The sequence below is a fragment of the Girardinichthys multiradiatus genome, chromosome 12 (genome assembly GCF_021462225.1).
Source record: "Girardinichthys multiradiatus isolate DD_20200921_A chromosome 12, DD_fGirMul_XY1, whole genome shotgun sequence".
NCBI classification, from domain to species: domain Eukaryota; kingdom Metazoa; phylum Chordata; class Actinopteri; order Cyprinodontiformes; family Goodeidae; genus Girardinichthys; species Girardinichthys multiradiatus.
In genome coordinates, this window is record NC_061805.1 from 37,029,198 (window position 1) to 37,048,043 (window position 18,846).

The 18,846-nt window shown below is 39.8% G+C and overlaps 1 long non-coding RNA gene across 1 annotated transcript; it reads left to right on the forward strand.

Moving 5' to 3' along the window:
* The first annotated feature begins 871 nt into the window (after positions 1-871).
* On the forward strand, positions 872-18,262 carry LOC124878334. Its single transcript, XR_007040720.1, has 2 exons — positions 872-3,003; positions 17,057-18,262. It is a non-coding gene; the product is annotated as an uncharacterized LOC124878334 (long non-coding RNA).
* The last annotated feature ends 584 nt before the right edge of the window (positions 18,263-18,846 follow it).

The window sequence follows — 18,846 nt, forward strand, 5'->3', positions numbered from 1 at the left end:
GTAACATGAGACTAATGTTGACAATCATCATGAACAAAATAAGCACGGGGGGAAAGATATGCCATGCCCAGTCGGGTTTCCATAACTACAGAAAAATTTAAGTCAGGCCTAACATCTGAAATGGCCTAAAGAGAGGAGTTCCATGTCTAAAATTGCCATCAGGATGGGTTTTACTAGATATGTCTAGAGTGGATTTCACCCCTTTCTATCAACCTCAGAAAGTTATTTTGTTTCCAATGTAGAATATAAAAGTGGCAGATCTGCATGATAGAGAACACCAAGCTCTGCCATGGAATTCAAGTGGCTTTTTCCTCTCCTATCACACAATGTCCTGGCATGGCCACAAAGGGTGAGACTCCCTGAGTATCCAATCTATGGTCTCACTGGAAGGGCCAGAAAGCCTGCCATGGATATTCAGCACAGACCATCTTGAAGTAAGAGGAATAATTTTGGGAATCAGATGGGGACCACATTATCAGAAACAATTGCAAGGCATGTATTGTGAAATTTCAATGGCTGGAACTGTAATGCGGGCCACTTCACCCACAATGTCAAGAGAGATCAGGAGAAGAGAGTCCCAGCCTTGCTGTTATATCTTTAATAACACTCAATTACCTATTTTAGTAAGAGTAAGCATGGTTTATCCTAACCCTCCACACCTACACCGGACCATTCTGGCTCGTTCAGGCCGTCGGGTTGAACTCAGGCTTCACAGCCACCCCCTGTACATATCAGTCTGTATCCTGTCAGAAGTGGGGTTGGCTTACCAACAGTATAAAAAAAGACGAGCCATAGAAGGATATTCTCTTGTTGGACCACAGATACAACCCGACTACTGGATAGTCTACCAGTGGAAGTGGGTGTAGAAAGGGTTGAGGTTAGGATTGCCCTACCCCTCGCCCATTTATCAGACTCTGCTCGAAGGACGAGTGAACAAATTTGAAGAAGCTGATTAACTGGAACTAGCAGGCTATTCCCAAGGCTAACCATGCCTAGAACTCATTCTGATATCATTCCTCTCAGCTATTTAGCGAATCCTGATGTCTGGGACAAAGAGCCTCCTGACGAGCCTGACAACACAAGTCCCTCTAATTGACCTGAGCTATGGAAATGGATAAAGATAACAGATAAAGCATCTTGTTTAAAGACTTTGCTCAAGCTGCTTGCTTTGCATATCGGCATTATTTTTTGTTAATCATACTTTACCAGGCTGGACTGCGACCGTGGAACTTAACTCACGTTAAAGTTGCTCATGGTTCTTCGAAGTATTCCAACCTCAGCTGCTCAAACACAACCTCTTTGAATGTCTTTTTGCCTTGGACAGAATGCGCTCCCATGCAAAGCCAATCTGCGTTTTTCTGTGGAAACCAAAAAATCAATTACACCGGGCTGAAGAAGATTCTGGAGAAAAGCCTAGCATGGATTAACGACTCCACTACCCAAGAACTTGTGAACCGCACCTTGTCTATCTCAAACCTTGAACTCACTGACGAAGGAGTAATAATATGGGTGAGAATCTTGCACTGACACATTAGGCGTTCTATTCGCTGCACTTGGATACATCTCGACTGTGAGGTAGCTGAGTGGCACTGCGATAGGGCCTGTCGAACCATTGGGAACCTGAAGTCATCTACAAGACTCCTTCAAGAGCTTTGAGTTTCCCAGCCTGGTTCCCCCACTGGGAATTTGGGGGAAAATATCAGTTCATTTGTGACGAGAATGTATCTGCTAAACTTGGCACAGCATGACAAAAGGGCTGACAGATATAGAGAAGAACAATTTTAAAGAATTATTATTATATAAATACCTTACAAATTACAACAGCAGTGTATTTGATTACACCTTAAAACCTAGAGTTTGTGTGCATGGGATACTCTTTAAATTTAAAAATCTATATTTCTTAGTTCAAATGTAGATTTTCTTATAAAAGAAAATAGAATGGAAGAATGGAAATATGTATTTATACTTTTTCACTGTCTCACTGTTTTTCACTCAGATTAGTAATGATTTTATCAAACACTTCACTGAAAGATTATCTGTGATGAAAAGATTGGACATTTGTTGACAAAGAGGGAATTTCCTGAGTGATACTTACTAATGGAGCTTCCTCTCTCCCAGGCCTGACTGGACACATGGGGAGAGTCATACCACAACTGTGGTGGGGTTTGCAGGCTCCCATGAGAGCCTAAATCCCAGGGAAAAAATATTAAAACGTTGTTATGAAGTGCATGTGTCTTTGTGTGTGCATGTTTATTATTTTGTGTCAGAGCAGCACAGGATGCAGAGTGTGTGAACCAGGGTTTGTCCCAGTAAATCAACTGGTGTCCAGGAAGAGAGGAAACGTAACGAGAACAAGAGGATATTTGAGTGGGCAGTGTTTTGTCATTTCTCAGTGCAACTGTGTTTTTCCGTGTGCCTGTGTTGGTTTTAAGGGTAAATGAAGGAGGTGTATGTGGTGCACACTTTTCCTCTCATATCCACAGGCAATTCCACATACCCCCTGTACAAACAAACATAAGCAGGTGCCTGTATTCATTCTGCCATGTTGAGGGTAGCAGAGCAGGCTGTAAGCTTTTTAAAATGTGTCACCACTGGTGTAATGCCTGTACACTCCAGTTTAAAGCAGAAACAGGAAATAGTTACAGTAACAAACGTAACATCCTTACACATGCACAAATACCCTACTTGATGAAGGTCTTTGGCTTCCTTTTGCTAGTGCACTCAAATGTGCACACTGCTAAATGTGTATCTAAAACTAATTATTTTTATCATGCGATAATACTTTTTAGTACACGAGTGCGTATGTGCTGCTCATGTTGTCTTCTGTCTGGCCTTCTCTTGTTGCCCCAGCTGTCCTAACACTGGTTTGTGTTGACAGTAAACACAGCTGCAGGTCACAGAGGCCCTGCTCTGGTCAGAGACAGTGCTCGGAAACCCAATGGGGGAGAGAGCACACAGAGAGCATGAAGGCAAGAGAAGGTACACCAGGACTGAAAGACTTTGGTAAGGCACAGTTTACTAAAGAAGAACAAGAAATGCACAAGAACTCTTTGGTGCAACATTTGGTCCTCAACTCTTTCTTGGTTATAACAAAAGGGGAAACAAATAGATTAAATGGAATGGGCAGAGAAATACATGAATCACATGAGTAAAGAACTGCGCACTCAAAACTAGTGCTGCCATTATGCCCATCTGTACATGTATTATGGCATATTTAAAGTGAGAAAATTGGGATTTTGTGGACTATCAAATCCTGTCACGTATTTGAAGTAAGTGTTGTTGGGATGAAGGGTATAAAATTAATGATATTAAACTGTGTCCAGACATTAGCAGTTGCTTTTGCAGTGATTTCACTGTCTTGTGTTTATTTTAAAGATATATTTAGAGATTACTCACCTACTGGTCAGACAGTTATCAGACAAATTAATCAGAAAGGAGATCACACCAACAGTTCCGAGCATTCAGCATCCCGAGGGAAGCAAACACTCTGTGAAGCACAGTGTGAGTAATGGTAATATTGTCATTGCTGTAAAAATACCACTGTACCATGGTATTACACCAAAATAATTAAAGCAATAGTGTGTGATGGGACATACATATTTTTATTTTAACACAAAAAGCAACAGTTATTCTTTTTGCTGCAAAAGTAATAATATATTAATTAAGATATGTATAATAGTGTATTCTCTTACATTTCTTTTTTAATATTTGTATTTTGTGTCATATACTTGCTGCATTGCTCTATAACTCAAGTCAAACTGAAATTTGAAAATAAAGGAGTTGGGCAGTCTGCTCTGGTAGCCAGCCTACAGTCAGCTACACTGCATTTTTAGACATTTAAAACAACTAAAAACTCAAAATGTTTATATGTGTGGGATACAAAACTACCTTAGCAGACATTAACCATCTACACTTTCACACGAGACTGTTGTTAGGTTTGTTATAGTTTTCTCAGTCAAATGTCCACGGTACATATTTGTATGGCATTTTAGTGACAGGAACTATTTCCAAACCACTGACTCTCCTGTAAGCAAGAGATAACTGCAGTCTTATGCCAGCTGACTGGCAGTGCACAGCAACAACTGGGGGAGGGGTATTGCTTCATACGTCCAGAAAAACACTTAATTACCCTGACGTCTCTTATATTATCCATTTATTAAAGCTATTATAAGGAAATTCCCACCTAGGTTTTTAAAACTTGTCTTTTTGTGTTTTTTTAAAGAATAGTATTCCTATAATAAGTAACTGGTCCATGCATAGTTGGAAGCACAATACTGTTGACTGATTAAGGTACAAAGTTCTGAAAGGGTGAAAAGATATAGGTATAACAACTGAATAACAATCTTCTGTACTGTGGATTTCATGTATCCACAGGATCGATATATTGCTATAAATACATTGAGGGCTCCATAGAGCTTTTAACAGATAAAAATTAACATTGCTTACAAACACATTACCATTAGGAGTCTATGACCTTTGTATGTGGGGATTATATATTGTCTTCCCCTGTCCGTATGTCATGGCCTTGGTTGTAAGAGACACCTTTTTTTGGTAACCCACCTTCCTCTACGTATACAGTCTCCTGTGAGACTCCATGCAGGTGGAAGACACAAAGATATGCGGGGCTATATTGACACATAGATGAATGCAGCTGCACACACCAATTTCACTACTGACTGTCACTCATATACATCTGCAAACGCACGCATGCCCCCACACACCAGTGCCAAAAAAACACCCTCTTTTTTGACATGTTCTTTTCCGGCCCCTAAGGACAGATCAGGCACAGCTGTGACTTGGGGGGGTCACAAGGCTTGGAGGGGTCAGACTGAGCAGACTCTGAGAGAGCCCAACGCAGGGTCACAGGTCACTCCCAGCAGCCCTAGCGGTGTGAAAGGTCATGGGTCAGAGTCTCACCGCGATGTGTCGGCTGGATAGGGTTTCAAAAGGCGGACGGGGCTAGTGAGGAGCACAGATTTATAGATACTGAGCCTGGCCCCAGTTCTCGGCCCAAGGTAATTACACAGAATATGAGCATGCTCGTTGAGGCTTGGCGGCCATATTTCATTTCAACCCCAAGTCCCTGTAGACTAAAAAAATACATGAGATAGCTTGGGAGAAATGAGGAGCAGGACCATGGAGCAGATAGGCAGAGAATGGAAGATCCACTGATGCAGTCTGAGAAAAGGTTGAAAAAAACGGATATGCTGAGGAGAGAAGAGAAAACTTGGCAAGTTATCTCACTTTTGGACAAAATGCGAGTTTATTCAGAGTTAAAGGGATGAGCGGGAGACTAAGTAAAGGCAAAAGGTCATATTTGTGACTAAACAAAACTCCATTCTTAGCAACTGGACCTTTGACGTCAAATTCCAGTAAGACGGGGAGAAGGTCACTGGGATCATCCCCGGGGAATGCCGGGAGCCAGAATGACACGGAGCATGGACAGCAGGGAGTGACAGCCTCGCGATAGGAGCAAAGGAACAGATGGAGTAATGGGAAAGGGGAGGGAGTGAAAGAAAAGAAGAGCCCAGAAATTAGATTAGTTTAAAAAGTGAAGTTGTAATGCAGCAACCTTGATATCCTCCTCGGAGCAGTTTCCCGTGAGAAAGTGATCAGACCACTGCAGAATCATTGAGACAGTTCAAACATATTTACTCCTTGTTCAAAGGTACAAATTAAATCACACTCTTCAAAAAAGAGGGGATGTTTTCCCCTTCTGGTCTGATGTCATGGTAGAGGGGCATAAAGTGGGGGGTGGACCTACCCTGGCCTGCATGCATTTATCTTCAAGGCCATTTATCTTCCAATAACTTTCCAACCAGTTCTTTTTTTCTAGATTCCCATGATGTATTTTCTAAATATTATTTTAAAGTCCCCTTTTCTGCCCAGTTACCCACAGACATACAAAGACAAATGATGAAAATCAAAAACTGGTTGAAACTCTATTATCTTTACACTGTCCTTTACTCTATCTCATCTATTCTTCTCCCTCCTTGCACCCCCACCTCAGTTTCTCATCCTGTATTATTTGAAAACAGCATGTGTAACATTTGTGAGTATGCATCCTTTTGTTACTACTTTAACAATGCAATAACAGGCTTCATCAGATATCATTGCAGTAATTGTTTTATAATTGCATCGACATTAGTCTTGGCTGGGGCCTATTCTCTGAGCGAGCACTCCTGGATCCTGTTGCAGGCTCGATGATACACAGCAATATGTGACCTCAGAACAGGAAGTGGGTGTCCTTGTCAATTAGCCAGTGGCCCACCTGCCATCCCACAACATTCCTATACTGAAAAACAAAAGGAATAATAGCTGTTATCCACTGAATGCCTTGATTATGTGTAGTTTTTCTCTCCTGGTCATTAGTCTTTCTTTTGTCTTATTCTGATGTTAAGTTATTAACTAATGTTGTTGAATAATAAATGCTTCTAGATAATATTTGGAAGGACAATACAGAGGAGCTTTTACCCCCACCCTATCGTGCATATCTTGTGTTAGTAAAAGGCAGTATCTGCTTTCAATGCTGCTGAAATTTTCAAAAAAAGGGAGGCAGAACTTGATGTCTAAACCAAACATTTTACAGAAGGTATGTGCAGTATGCTACAGGAGGATGACGTTATCATGTCATGTGGACCAAAATGCACACAGAACCTGTACATTTGAAGAAGCCTTACAATGTCTTGCAATAGTATTTCTATCCTTTGTTATAGCCATATATGTCCTGACATTTTTTGGGATTTTAAGTAATAGATCAACACATAATAGTTCATAGTGAAGTGGAATCTTTTTGAAACATTTTCAAACATAAAAATATAAGGTGTGACATGCGTAGGTAGCCATCCAGCAAGAGTCACTGAACAGAAATGCTCAAGTCTTGGCAAAAATTCTGAATTGAATTTGTGTCAGGACTTTGGCTGGGCCATTCTAACACATATATATATTTCATCTAAAGCATTCTGTTTGTGGTCTCACAATATGTTTAGAGCTTTCCTGCTGGAAAAATGAACCCCTGCCCCAGCCTTCCTTAGAGATTGCCCTGTATTTAGCTCTATCCATCTGCCCATCAACTTTGACCGGCTCCCCCATTCCTCCTGATGAAGAGCACCCTCGCACCGTGATCCAACCCCGTGTTTCATGCCGGGAATGGTGTGTTAAGGCTGATCTACAGTGGATAATTTAACAGTGCTCTAAGAGATGTGACCTGTCTGGTGTTCCTTGATTAACATTGATTAATGCTTTCTCACAATCATCTGAGATCTTCACAAGACAGACTGAATTACACAAAGATGGGTTGTATTACTAGTTAGGTGATTTCCGAAGGCAAGTGGTTGCATTGGATTTTATTTTGGGGTACCAGATTAAAAGTGGCTCAGTTCCTTTTTTTACATTTTTATTTGTAAAAAAGTGTAAAAAATATATATAATTTTTTTTCCGCCTCACATCTTGTGTTGATTGATCACATACAATCTCTGCAATATACATTAAAACTTGTGTTTACAAAATAACATGTTAAAAAGGCCAAGGTATAAATGCAATTCAAAAGCACTTTATCTAATTCTATCAAAACTCTGACATAGACTAAAGCACTGCTGTAAGACTCCAGCCCAAATACAAAATCCTTGAGTCATGCAGCGAACAATAACTCAGTCAATTATTTACGATTGAACTCATTCAGAAAGGAAGCATATGTAATCTAATCATCCATGCTGAGAGACTGAGAGAGAGAGAGGAAGAGTGGAAGAGAAGGAGAAATGGGGTGTGTTCAGGGACAAGGCAGGTGGCCAGCTGAGAAGGAGTTCTGTTTCTGTTACCAACTCCCCGAAGAGAGGTGGGAACCAGTAAACAAACCGAGTGAGAAAGTGTTTCCTCCTTTAATGACAAAAGGGAAGAGGGCTAAGAGAAAGGCAGAGGAAGCATGGTTAGGAAACCGGCGCAGTGTCTCAGCTGTAAGCCTGTCTTAAAGTGTTTGTTTACGTGCGTGCATGCCCTCTTCACTGTTTGCGTGCAGGCCAGCAGCCTCCACAAAGGCGCTGAGCGGGCATATACACAGATGGGTAAACAAAGCTATTGTTTACTATTATGTCTTATTATGTGGTGAGAGTTCAGATGTTATTGATTTTTCTCAGTCAGGGCCAAGAACGGCTAAGGTTCGCAGTAAATTTTCCCATCGGATGCAGGGTCTTAAAGCGCACACACGCTCATTCACAAACTCAATTCCTGCACCACACCCTGCAACCACTGAGTCCTGTCACGCCCCTGTCAGTTCCTATCACTGTGTGTCTACCTGAAAAATGCAAATTAGGCCTTTGTGCTGCCTACCCCTGCCTGGGTGCCCATTATTTTGGGCTCAGGTCTATTATGGCCGGAGCATGGGCGGGTCACCCCGCACACACACACACACACACACACACACAAATAGGCGCACTCCTGGGGTCATAGCCTTTCAACCTCAGGGGCTTGACTTCTGCCACTGCAGCCTGACAAATCACCCCATGACACATACAAACAAAAATGCCGAGCCTTAGCATGAGTGGGGCCCGGTCCCAAGCCTTTCCTCCAATCTCAGCTCAGTTATGACTTACGGCGAGTTCAGTTGCTCCCACTGGATTTATACAAAAGAGGGGGGGAAGAAAATCAGGGAAAAGATGGAGGAACAAGTGAGAGATGGGAAGAGGGATGGAGATGGGTGAAAGAAAGAGACATTTGGGTTCTTTCAAGGAGGACTTTGATGAATGGCCTGGCCTTTAGTCGGTCTACGCTCCCCCAGAGCTCACTCTGGGCCTCCCCTGACAAGAGGGTCTTTGAGTGAGAGCGGACCCCACAAATATTGTTCTTTGTCCCAGACTTAGCTAAGCCAAGACCCCATTGCTCTGACTTTAATCAAGTAAAACCAGCAAAGCAAAGGTCTGCTTTTATGTCTGACAGTCAATCACTTTGTGTGTCTGTGCATGTTTGTACTGTGTGCGAGCAGATATAGAAGAGATGGGTGGGTGGGGATAGAGGGGAGAGAGAGAAGAGAAAAAAGTCCAGGAATGAAGAAAAGTCATTGCATCGCATTACTCTGGCATGTCTCCCCATTACTCCTCTAAAGACATTCAGAGCTTTGCCTTAGGGGTATGTGGGTAGATTTTGGGGGAAGGCAGAATTTTGATAACACCCTAAAGGCACATTACAAACTGACTCAGCGATCAAAACATCTTATGAAGTTAACCTCTAAAAAAGGGGAGGTCTTTAATGACAAAAATATCTGGAGAAAAAAAAATGTTCTCACACTTACGTTAAAGGAAACAAGTGCACGTACAGTGCCTTGCAAAAGTATTGAAACCTGTTGAACATTTTTACATTTTGTCACATTACAACCACAAATTTTAATGTATTTTACCCAAAACTTTTGACAGATTAACACAAAGCATATAATTTTCTAAAAACAAGACAAAAGCTAGATAGTTTGTAATATATTTGTAATATATTTTTGTCCCACTGAGTCATATCTTCTATAAGTCTGTTGTGGAAAGTGTGATCTCTTCTACCATCATCTGCTGGGTAAGTAGCATCAGAGCCAGGGACTTAAAAAAGGTCAACAAGCTGATAAAGAAGGCTGTTTTTTTTTTTCCATAATTGTACTGTTTTCAGTTACAACCATCTTCCAGTCAAGAATGGCATGCTTGTAACTTCTGTGGTATGGATGATTAGACCATGAGAGGAATTTTATTTTGAAAAACTGCAAGCATCCATCTGTTTCCATTGTTACATGAACCCCCAACATCCCAGCCCCACCAACCCCCGAGCCCCGAATGCCCACCTCCCAACTTTTACAATTGAGTTGGACTTTCCATAGGAAAATATATCTGGGGACCTATGGTCTATAATATAGAAGTGTAGTACAGAGCAGTGTGTGGTTGTAACCTGACAAAACATTGTTAGGTTGAAGAGATGTGAATACTTTTGCAGCATTCTCTACATTTGATATCTTAGGGTTGTAATTATCTAATTAAACTGCATTCAGCTGTACATTGCAAACAGAAATGTGTATGGTATTAAAGACTAAACAAGCTTTTTTTCAAAGATAAGAATTTTATAAACATTTTATGAAGATGGTCCACTGGTGGTAAAGGTTTAAAACAAGGTTTAAATACAGCAAAATCTGACTTATTTATCCAAACTGTGCAACTGCGTCTGTACTTTTGTCTCAAAAAGATTGTGTAACAAGGAGTATGTGAGGCCAATTTGGTGAATTGTATAGCATCGTGGGCGGAGAGTGGAGGTTATGGAGCTTTTTGGCTTTTGTCAATCCCTAACACTCATTTCTAAACCCTCCATTTCCTGATCCACTGCATCTTCCCTCAATGTCACAGTTGCCTTGTCTTTCTTTTGCCTGCAACCATTCTTAAAAGATGGATCAAAGTTTAAAGTTAGATCACCTCCTTGTTTCTTTTTAGTCAGAGCATCTGTATGTGTGTGCACATGCATGCCATCGTTTTTGCTGGTGCATATATAGATTCCATGGATGTGCACATTCATAAATGTGCACGTGTGAGATGAGGGGAAACCCCAGTGTCACGCAGTGCCACGGTGCCATAATCTCCGCCCTTGCCCAGTGGCCCAGATTAAATCCCAGCTTTGATCCACCCCCTAATCTGAGTTTTAAGGCTCTGGGCTGAGGGTGGGTGCGCCACTCTGCCTGCCAGCAAGATTCTTCTTGCTTCTTTCCTTCTTTCCTTCCTCCCCTTGTCTGTGCTGCCATATGTTAGCCACTAACATTTAGAGGTAACCAAGAACAGTGTCGGGCCTTACAAAGACTAAGGATTTGACACTAAAATTGTGCTGCAATTGCATGCAACATCGACATTTAAAGGGGCAGCACATCTAGTTAGAGTGTTATGTTTTTAACGAGCATAGTGTATTTATATGCATGCTGTACCCTACACTTTTAATCATATTAGTTGAGGGAGGTCGCTTTCTCTGGGCTTATGTGACATTTGTGCTTCTTGTTTTATGTTTTTTTTTAAATGGAGACAGGGAAGAAAAGAAAGGCAAAAGACTGAAAAGTGAAAAATATTATTTTATTTATGCATTGCCAGTTCATGAGAAATTTAATAAATGTGATGTCAAGTCACTTTTCAGGACAAGGAGGTCCAATTCACATTTAGAAATATATATTTAAATGATTCCAATACAATTAAATCATTTAGATAAATTCATACATTCCAGTTTGATCCAATGTATTTTAGTAATGTAGTCAGTTTATAATTCCTATTGGCAAAAAGTTATCTGCCATATGCACCAAGTAATTAACTCAGCAGCGCTCGCTCTGGCTGAGCAAACATATGGTCAAACATGTCATACTGGTCACAGAAGATTTTTCTGTGCTTCTACAAATCCCTAAAACTCAACAGCCCAGTGAAAGCAGCACAGTGCCACAATGTACTGTGTTCTCTTTTATGCTTTTTTCTGTCACTCGTCATACTCAAAATGTCAGTACTGAGCTTTAAGCACCGCTTTTTTTTCCCCAAAATCCCTGCTTCAGTAAGTGCAACAACATCCCACTCATGTTCACTTCAGTGTGAACATGGACAGGTAAGGTAATATGCTCAATGATCACCACAAACCACATAAACAAACACAACCCTGGAAAACGTGGCATGTAATGTACAGTACCTTTTGAAAAGCTCAAGCAGTCATGAGCTATCGGTCTCGCTTGTTGGCAGAGGTTGACCAATTAACGCCCCAATGTTAGGCCCAGATCACTGGCTCTCTACGTGGTGGTGGGGTGTGAAATGTCTAATAAATCCAGGGCAGAGCCCACAGCACATAAGGGTGGCACAAAGGGCTGGCACAAACCTCTTCGTACATTGGTGAATAGTAAAGTAGGGTTTGCAGTATTCGACAGGCTGAAGAAGTCAAATAAAGCCTCACAGTATTTGTTGCCCCTAGGTTGCGGCTTGATTCTTCGAAGAGTTTGCTTTTAGATAAATAAGATATTCAATGCTATGTTTTCTTTTAGTGCTTTTTAACGGGCAAATCTGAGCATTAAAATATAATCTCATCTATTCTAAGTGTGTTCTCAGACATGTGTCCTCAAACAGTCTTTTAACAGATAGAAGTTAAAGGTCAGGAGGTCACTTCACCCTCTTGTTCCTTGATAAGAGCTTCATCCATTTAGGGCTATATACACGTAGATGTAGATTGTAAAATTTAAACGGTTAGAGTTGTGTAAAAGGTCACGAATATCTACAGGTCCTTCTCAAAATATTAGCATATTGTGATAAAGTTCATTATTTTCCATAATGTCATGATGAAAATTTAACATTCATATATTTTAGATTCATTGCACACTAACTGAAACATGTCAGGTCTTTTATTGTCTTAATACGGATGATTTTAGCATACAGCTCATGAAAACCCAAAATTCCTATCTCACAAAATTAGCATATTTCATCCGACCAATAAAATAAAAGTGTTTTTAATACAAAAAACGTCAACCTTCAAATAATCATGTACAGTTATGCACTCAATACTTGGTCGGGAATCCTTTGGCAGAAATGACTGCTTCAATGCGGCGTGGCATGGAGGCAATCAGCCTGTGGCACTGCTGAGGTCTTATGGAGGCCCAGGATGCTTCGATAGCGGCCTTTAGCTCATCCAGAGTGTTGGGTCTTGAGTCTCTCAACGTTCTCTTCACAATATCCCACAGATTCTCTATGGGGTTCAGGTCAGGAGAGTTGGCAGGCCAATTGAGCACAGTGATACCATGGTCAGTAAACCATTTACCAGTGGTTTTGGCACTGTGAGCAGGTGCCAGGTCGTGCTGAAAAATGAAATCTTCATCTCCATAAAGCTTTTCAGCAGATGGAAGCATGAAGTGCTCCAATATCTCCTGATAGCTAGCTGCATTGACCCTGCCCTTGATAAAACACAGTGGACCAACACCAGCAGCTGACACGACACCCCAGACCATCACTGACTGTGGGTACTTGACACTGGACTTCTGGCATTTTGGCATTTATTTCTCCCCAGTCTTCCTCCAGACTCTGGCACCTTGATTTCCGAATGACATGCAGAATTTGCTTTCATCCGAAAAAAGTACTTTGGACCACTGAGTAACAGTCCAGTGCTGCTTCTCTGTAGCCCAGGTCAGGCGCTTCTGCTGCTGTTTCTGGTTCAAAAGTGGCTTGACATGGGGAATGCGGCACCTGTAGCCCATTTCCTGCACACGCCTGTGCACGGTGGCTCTGGATGTTTCTACTCCAGACTCAGTCCACTGCTTCCGCAGGTCCCCCAAGGTCTGGAATCGGCCCTTCTCCACAATCTTCCTCAGGGTCCGGTCACCTCTTCTTGTTGTGCAGCGTTTTCTGCCACACTTTTTCCTTCCCACAGACTTCCCACTGAGGTGCCTTGATACAGCACTCTGGGAACAGCCTATTCGTTCAGAAATTTCTTTCTGTGTCTTACCCTCTTGCTTGAGGGTGTCAATAGTGGCCTTCTGGACAGCAGTCAGGTCGGCAGTCTTACCCATGATTGGGGTTTTGAGTGATGAACCAGGCTGGGAGTTTTAAAGGCCTCAGGAATCTTTTGCAGGTGTTTAGAGTTAACTCGTTGATTCAGATGATTAGGTTCATAGCTCGTTTAGAGACCCTTTTAATGATATGCTAATTTTGTGAGATAGGAATTTTGGGTTTTCATGAGCTGTATGCCAAAATCATCCGTATTAAGACAACAAAAGACCTGAAATATTTCAGTTAGTGTGCAATGAATCTAAAATATATGAATGTTAAATTTTCATCATGACATTATGGAAAATAATTAACTTTATCACAATATGCTAATATTTTGAGAAGGACCTGTAAATATTGGCAGTTTTGTGAAATATAAAGGAGGGATAATAATAATTAAACTCATTGATATTTTTCTCAACAAATATATTTTTATGGGCTTATGGACATGAAATTCACATCAAATGTTGGTAAAAAAAAAAAAATAAAAAAAAAGAAATCAATTAACAAAAATTGGTTCATAAATTAAGTTGTTTAATGAAGTTGAATGACAAGCGGTATAGGTATTCAACACATGAATTGAAGAAGCTGCAAAAGTGTCAAAGAATGCCAAGGAAATAAATGAAACCCGCAGGTGTTTAGAAAACAAACCTGCTCCCTATTAATGCAAATTCATGTCAGCTGGTGAGATCTTAATTACATCTCACAAGACGTATCTCCTGATGGGTAAAATCAAAGTGATCAATGCCTTTGCATCCTTATCATTGCCGAATATACTGATGGTTACAGATACACAATATTGCCAAAGTATTTGTCTGTCTGCTTTTACATGTACATTAATTTTGATGACATCCTGTTCCTAATCTATAAGGTCTAATTTGTTTATGGACTCACAGTTGCAAGCAATAGTGACTTTAACTATTGTGTACAAGGCTTAGGAGTGTGTTTAAAGTTAGATGTGAAAATGTGCATTTTCCAGTATTTCAGCCACTGCTATAATTCAACCTCAAGTGTTCAAGAAGGTTGAGGTCAGGTCTCTGTGCAGGCCAGACAAGTTTTTCCACACCAAACGTTATACACTTGCAGCCACTGAAGTGACTGGAACACCAAAATTCATTGATATTTTTAACAAAAATAGGCATTTCTACTAAATTTCTAATCAATTTCAGTTAGTGTTGTCAGTATTTATTCCATGTGATATCCACCTTATTGCACTAAACTTAATTTCCGGATTTCTTAGGTTTTTACATTTGATGTGAACTTTATGTAAATAGGCCCATTAGCAAAACATTTACTGCAACGTGAACATTTTCAATAGTTATACTTCCAGCTGTATTGGCCACAGTATTACTACTGAGATCACTTTTGGTTTCATCATTGCCTGTAATGAAATTAAACAAGCATATGTTCTTTACATTTTGCTGTAGAGGCTTTGTAAGTTAGTGTGGTCATTGGCAGACATGTTGGCAGTTCACTCTTCACCTTGATTTTCACAGATGTTTGACCTCCACCTCTGTTTCAGAGCAGATGGATCCTAGTCTAATAGACAGGGCGTCCACCTAACATATTTGGCAGTGAAAATGGGGCACCCAGGCTCTCCTCACTAACACATTAAGGCATCACATTATTGACACTTAGTGACATGACTATAGATGTAAATTTAACTGAGTGAACAAAAGGACTGTGTAGGGTGTGAAGGTTGTCTATAATGCCAATAGCTCCTCATTTTTAATTTGGTTGACTACTGTGGTCTTGTAGAAGAACTTAACCTGAAGTCCCCACCTTTTCCTCCTCCTTTTCTTTGGAATAAAAATTGTGTCCAAATTACTTGGCAGCGATAGAATGCAAATGAATGCCGGGGGTTGCTGTACTTAAATCCCACCAAGGTCAAGCATCTAGCTGTCAAATCATGCTTAGGAATAATCATTTATATGCTTGTACCACTTAGTTCTTTTTAACACATTCTCTGTGTGTTTGTAACACACCTCCCTGGGTAACGCTGGCTAAATGTCTTGGCTTTTTTGAATCCACCACTTCTTGGTCAACTGTTAATAGCATTCTTAATAGCAAGAGTTTTTGTTATTTGCATGCTTACGTTTAGCTCTTACAGACTGTGGCCTTCATGTAGTTGCTATACCACATTTCCACAATGGTTAAAAATTATGAGACTAAATTACTGTGTTTCAAAGTAAGATGTCGCAATGAAATTAGCAATGTTTCTGATGTTAACCTTTTATTTATTAAAATAACACTAGAAGAGGTATAACAATACATTCGCCTCACAAGCTTTACAATATTAGAATTTTTAAACAATCTAAAGAATAATTCAGGACCAATTTTATTTTGACCATGTAATGCATGTTTTATAGTTTCAAATTCTAAGGTGGCCCTAAACCCAAATAAGCATTGAAAAGTATCCTGTTTGTGTATCTAACAAGCAGAAAAGGTTTTATAAATCTCAAACAAAAGAATCTCTGAGTTTTAGTTTTGAACTAATTGCAAGCTTGGAGCAGATGCTAGCAGTTAGCTTTTCAAAATAAAATGAAAATAATCTTTTCAGTCAGCTTCACTCATTAATGTTTCTGTTTCCTAATGCAAAACAAATATTATGCTACTTTATTGCTTATGTAACTAAGAGTTGTCAGAGAGACAATAACCACTCTTTACTATTGGACTTTGTCAACACAAAAGGGCAACTCAATAACTCATTACTTTCTTACTTCAAAATAAGAGACATTAACACAAGTTTGTTTAAATTCAATGGCTGCAGCCTCCAGAGACCACAAACACCAGATTAAGTTCTGGTTAACTGAGACTACAAGAGGTTTAAAATACCTGAAAATAAAACATTGATATATTAGAAAATGAAGTATTTTTCACCATGTGTTTACATCTCTTAATTAGCATCTATTTATGCTCATTATTTTTTGGGAAAATTATTTCATAGAAACATAGAATTCTTAGAAAATACTCCTAAACTCCCAAGGCAGAGTGTTAGCTCTTTAGCTGATATGTTTTAAACTCATGTAACCAGATTATTCAAATCTGTACCACTGACCTTTTGAGATATTTAAGCAAATACCTACATATACAAGCATAATCATCCTGTCAAGTAAACATGTTTTTATGGAGTCACCTTAGCCAGCCACTATCCTCTACCTGGTGCAAAAAAGTATGAAATATCGAAGGCTGTGAAGGATAAGTCAGATCCCTCCCTTTTTTGCCTTTAAAACATGGCTTTAATGCTGTTACACAGCTAAGAAATAGTTGTTTTTTTGCACAACTAATGTTTAATTGTATTTAAGTTTAATCACAATGAGGGAAATTATATTTGGGTTCAATTGTTAATTTGTTTGTGTTGTCTGTGTTCTACATAAAACACACTTAAAATTAGCATTGCATTGTCTGTATTTTTATAAAAGATTAATCTAATATATCTTTCTCTTGAACAAGTAAATACATAAGAAAATGGGGTAAATAAACAAAATACCAAAAAAAGAAAATGTTTAAAACAGTGACTGTTTGGATGTAAATTGATTTTTGTTCTTTTCTTTTAGGTTACCATCACCATGGCCATGGTCAGTGCCTTCTAACTGGTCACCCAGAGCCCTGACCCACCGCGTATGAAAGCGGCAGGTTGCGGAGTTCAAGTCCTTCGAAATGTGAATCGAAACAGCTGCCTCTAATCACTAGCACAAGCTGGGCTTAAGGGCTTCTCAGTTTCACCCCTCATCTGCCTGGAATTTTGAATTTCCTGAGGGGAGATCAAATGGCAGCCCGAGTCAGTGAGACCTTTGATAAGGGGACACCCATCTCGCGAGGGCCTTCTGCATTGGGATTTACGCTTGACAACACACTTGGTGTCACCTCCTATCCCTGTGGACACTCCGCAACCCCTGAAAACATTGAACTTCTTTGACGGCACAGCAGAGCCCACCCTCTACCAAACACCCACTACATCCTCCCCATCAAATGCCCAGCAGCTTTTTATTAAATTTGTTGTGCCCACCCTTGTATGGTTTCAGTAGACCACTTAGTTTTGGATTGCATCCTGGATTTCTCAATTATATGGTTCATTTCACCTGCTTGTGTTCCTTTACCCCCCTGTATCAAGGGCGAAGGAAACACATTTAATTATTTCAAAACAAGAAGTCTGAAGCAGGGCCCCACAGATCTATAACATCATGCTTTCCTATCTATTGCCCACATCACCGCTACTTTAACTAAGCAGCATTTAGACTGTTAGAAAAAGAAACTCTGTCCGCTGTCTCAGAACACCTCATTACTAGTGTCAATAAGAAAATTTGTCTACCTAACAGGAGGCTAAATATAAGGGCAGAATGTGGGATTTCCAGAATTCCTTGCTTGTTGAGTCTCATATGGAGCACATTAGTACCCTGTTTGATTGACAGCTGCTCCTGTGTATAGCCAAAAAGAGAAGCATTGAGATATAGGGGATTATTATATCCAAGGTAATGTGTATGAGCTGACCACAGCAGGCGTGAAGATGCTATCAGCAGTGGCTGTGTGTTAAAGGGCCTGCTTGACTAAACAAAGTCTTTATATCTATTTACGTGAGTGTTTATATAATATGTCTTTGTTTATAAGAAAGAAGTTGGACAACTTTTAATCTGTCAATTAGACATTTTATTTCCTTGGACTCAACATCCAAATAGGAAGAAAAATATTAACACTGCAATAACGTGTCATGTCACTTCTTTAATGCATTAAATTCCCTATTAAAGGTTTTCCTTTCAATGTTAGACTTACTCTTGGGCATCTACTGTTTGATTTGCTTCAATGTCAATTCAAACATTAAAGGTTAAATGTGGCTTTGTGCTGACAGAAAGTTATTTGTTTGAAAGAGTTTAAAATTTCTAGTACTTTTCAAGTTGTCTATGTCTCCAAAGGTGAACTATTTTTGTAGAATTAAACACTGCCAGAAAAAATGTTTATCATGAGTCATGAACTTATTGCAAACTTCAGTTGAATAGAGATAAAAAATAAAACATGTCCTTCCATCTAAACAGCATGTAAATATAGTTGTTAATTAAGATGCACAGACATATAGACAACATAAATGTGTTTGAAAAGTGCCTGAGGTTTTTTGAATGACCTAACCAAGCCGGTGTTTGGACGTCTTAAGGCTAAATTTGGATGAGTCCCATGGGCTAAAAAACATTACACTACACAATAAAAAAAGCAAAACAAAAAATAGAAAATAAATACAACTGAAAAAGGTCTATGTTCTGCTCCACTGTGTTGAACAAACAACACAAAAAACAGCTGTTTGTATCAATTTAAACAAGTTGTAAAACGGCAAACTGGGATAAAACGTGATAATAAA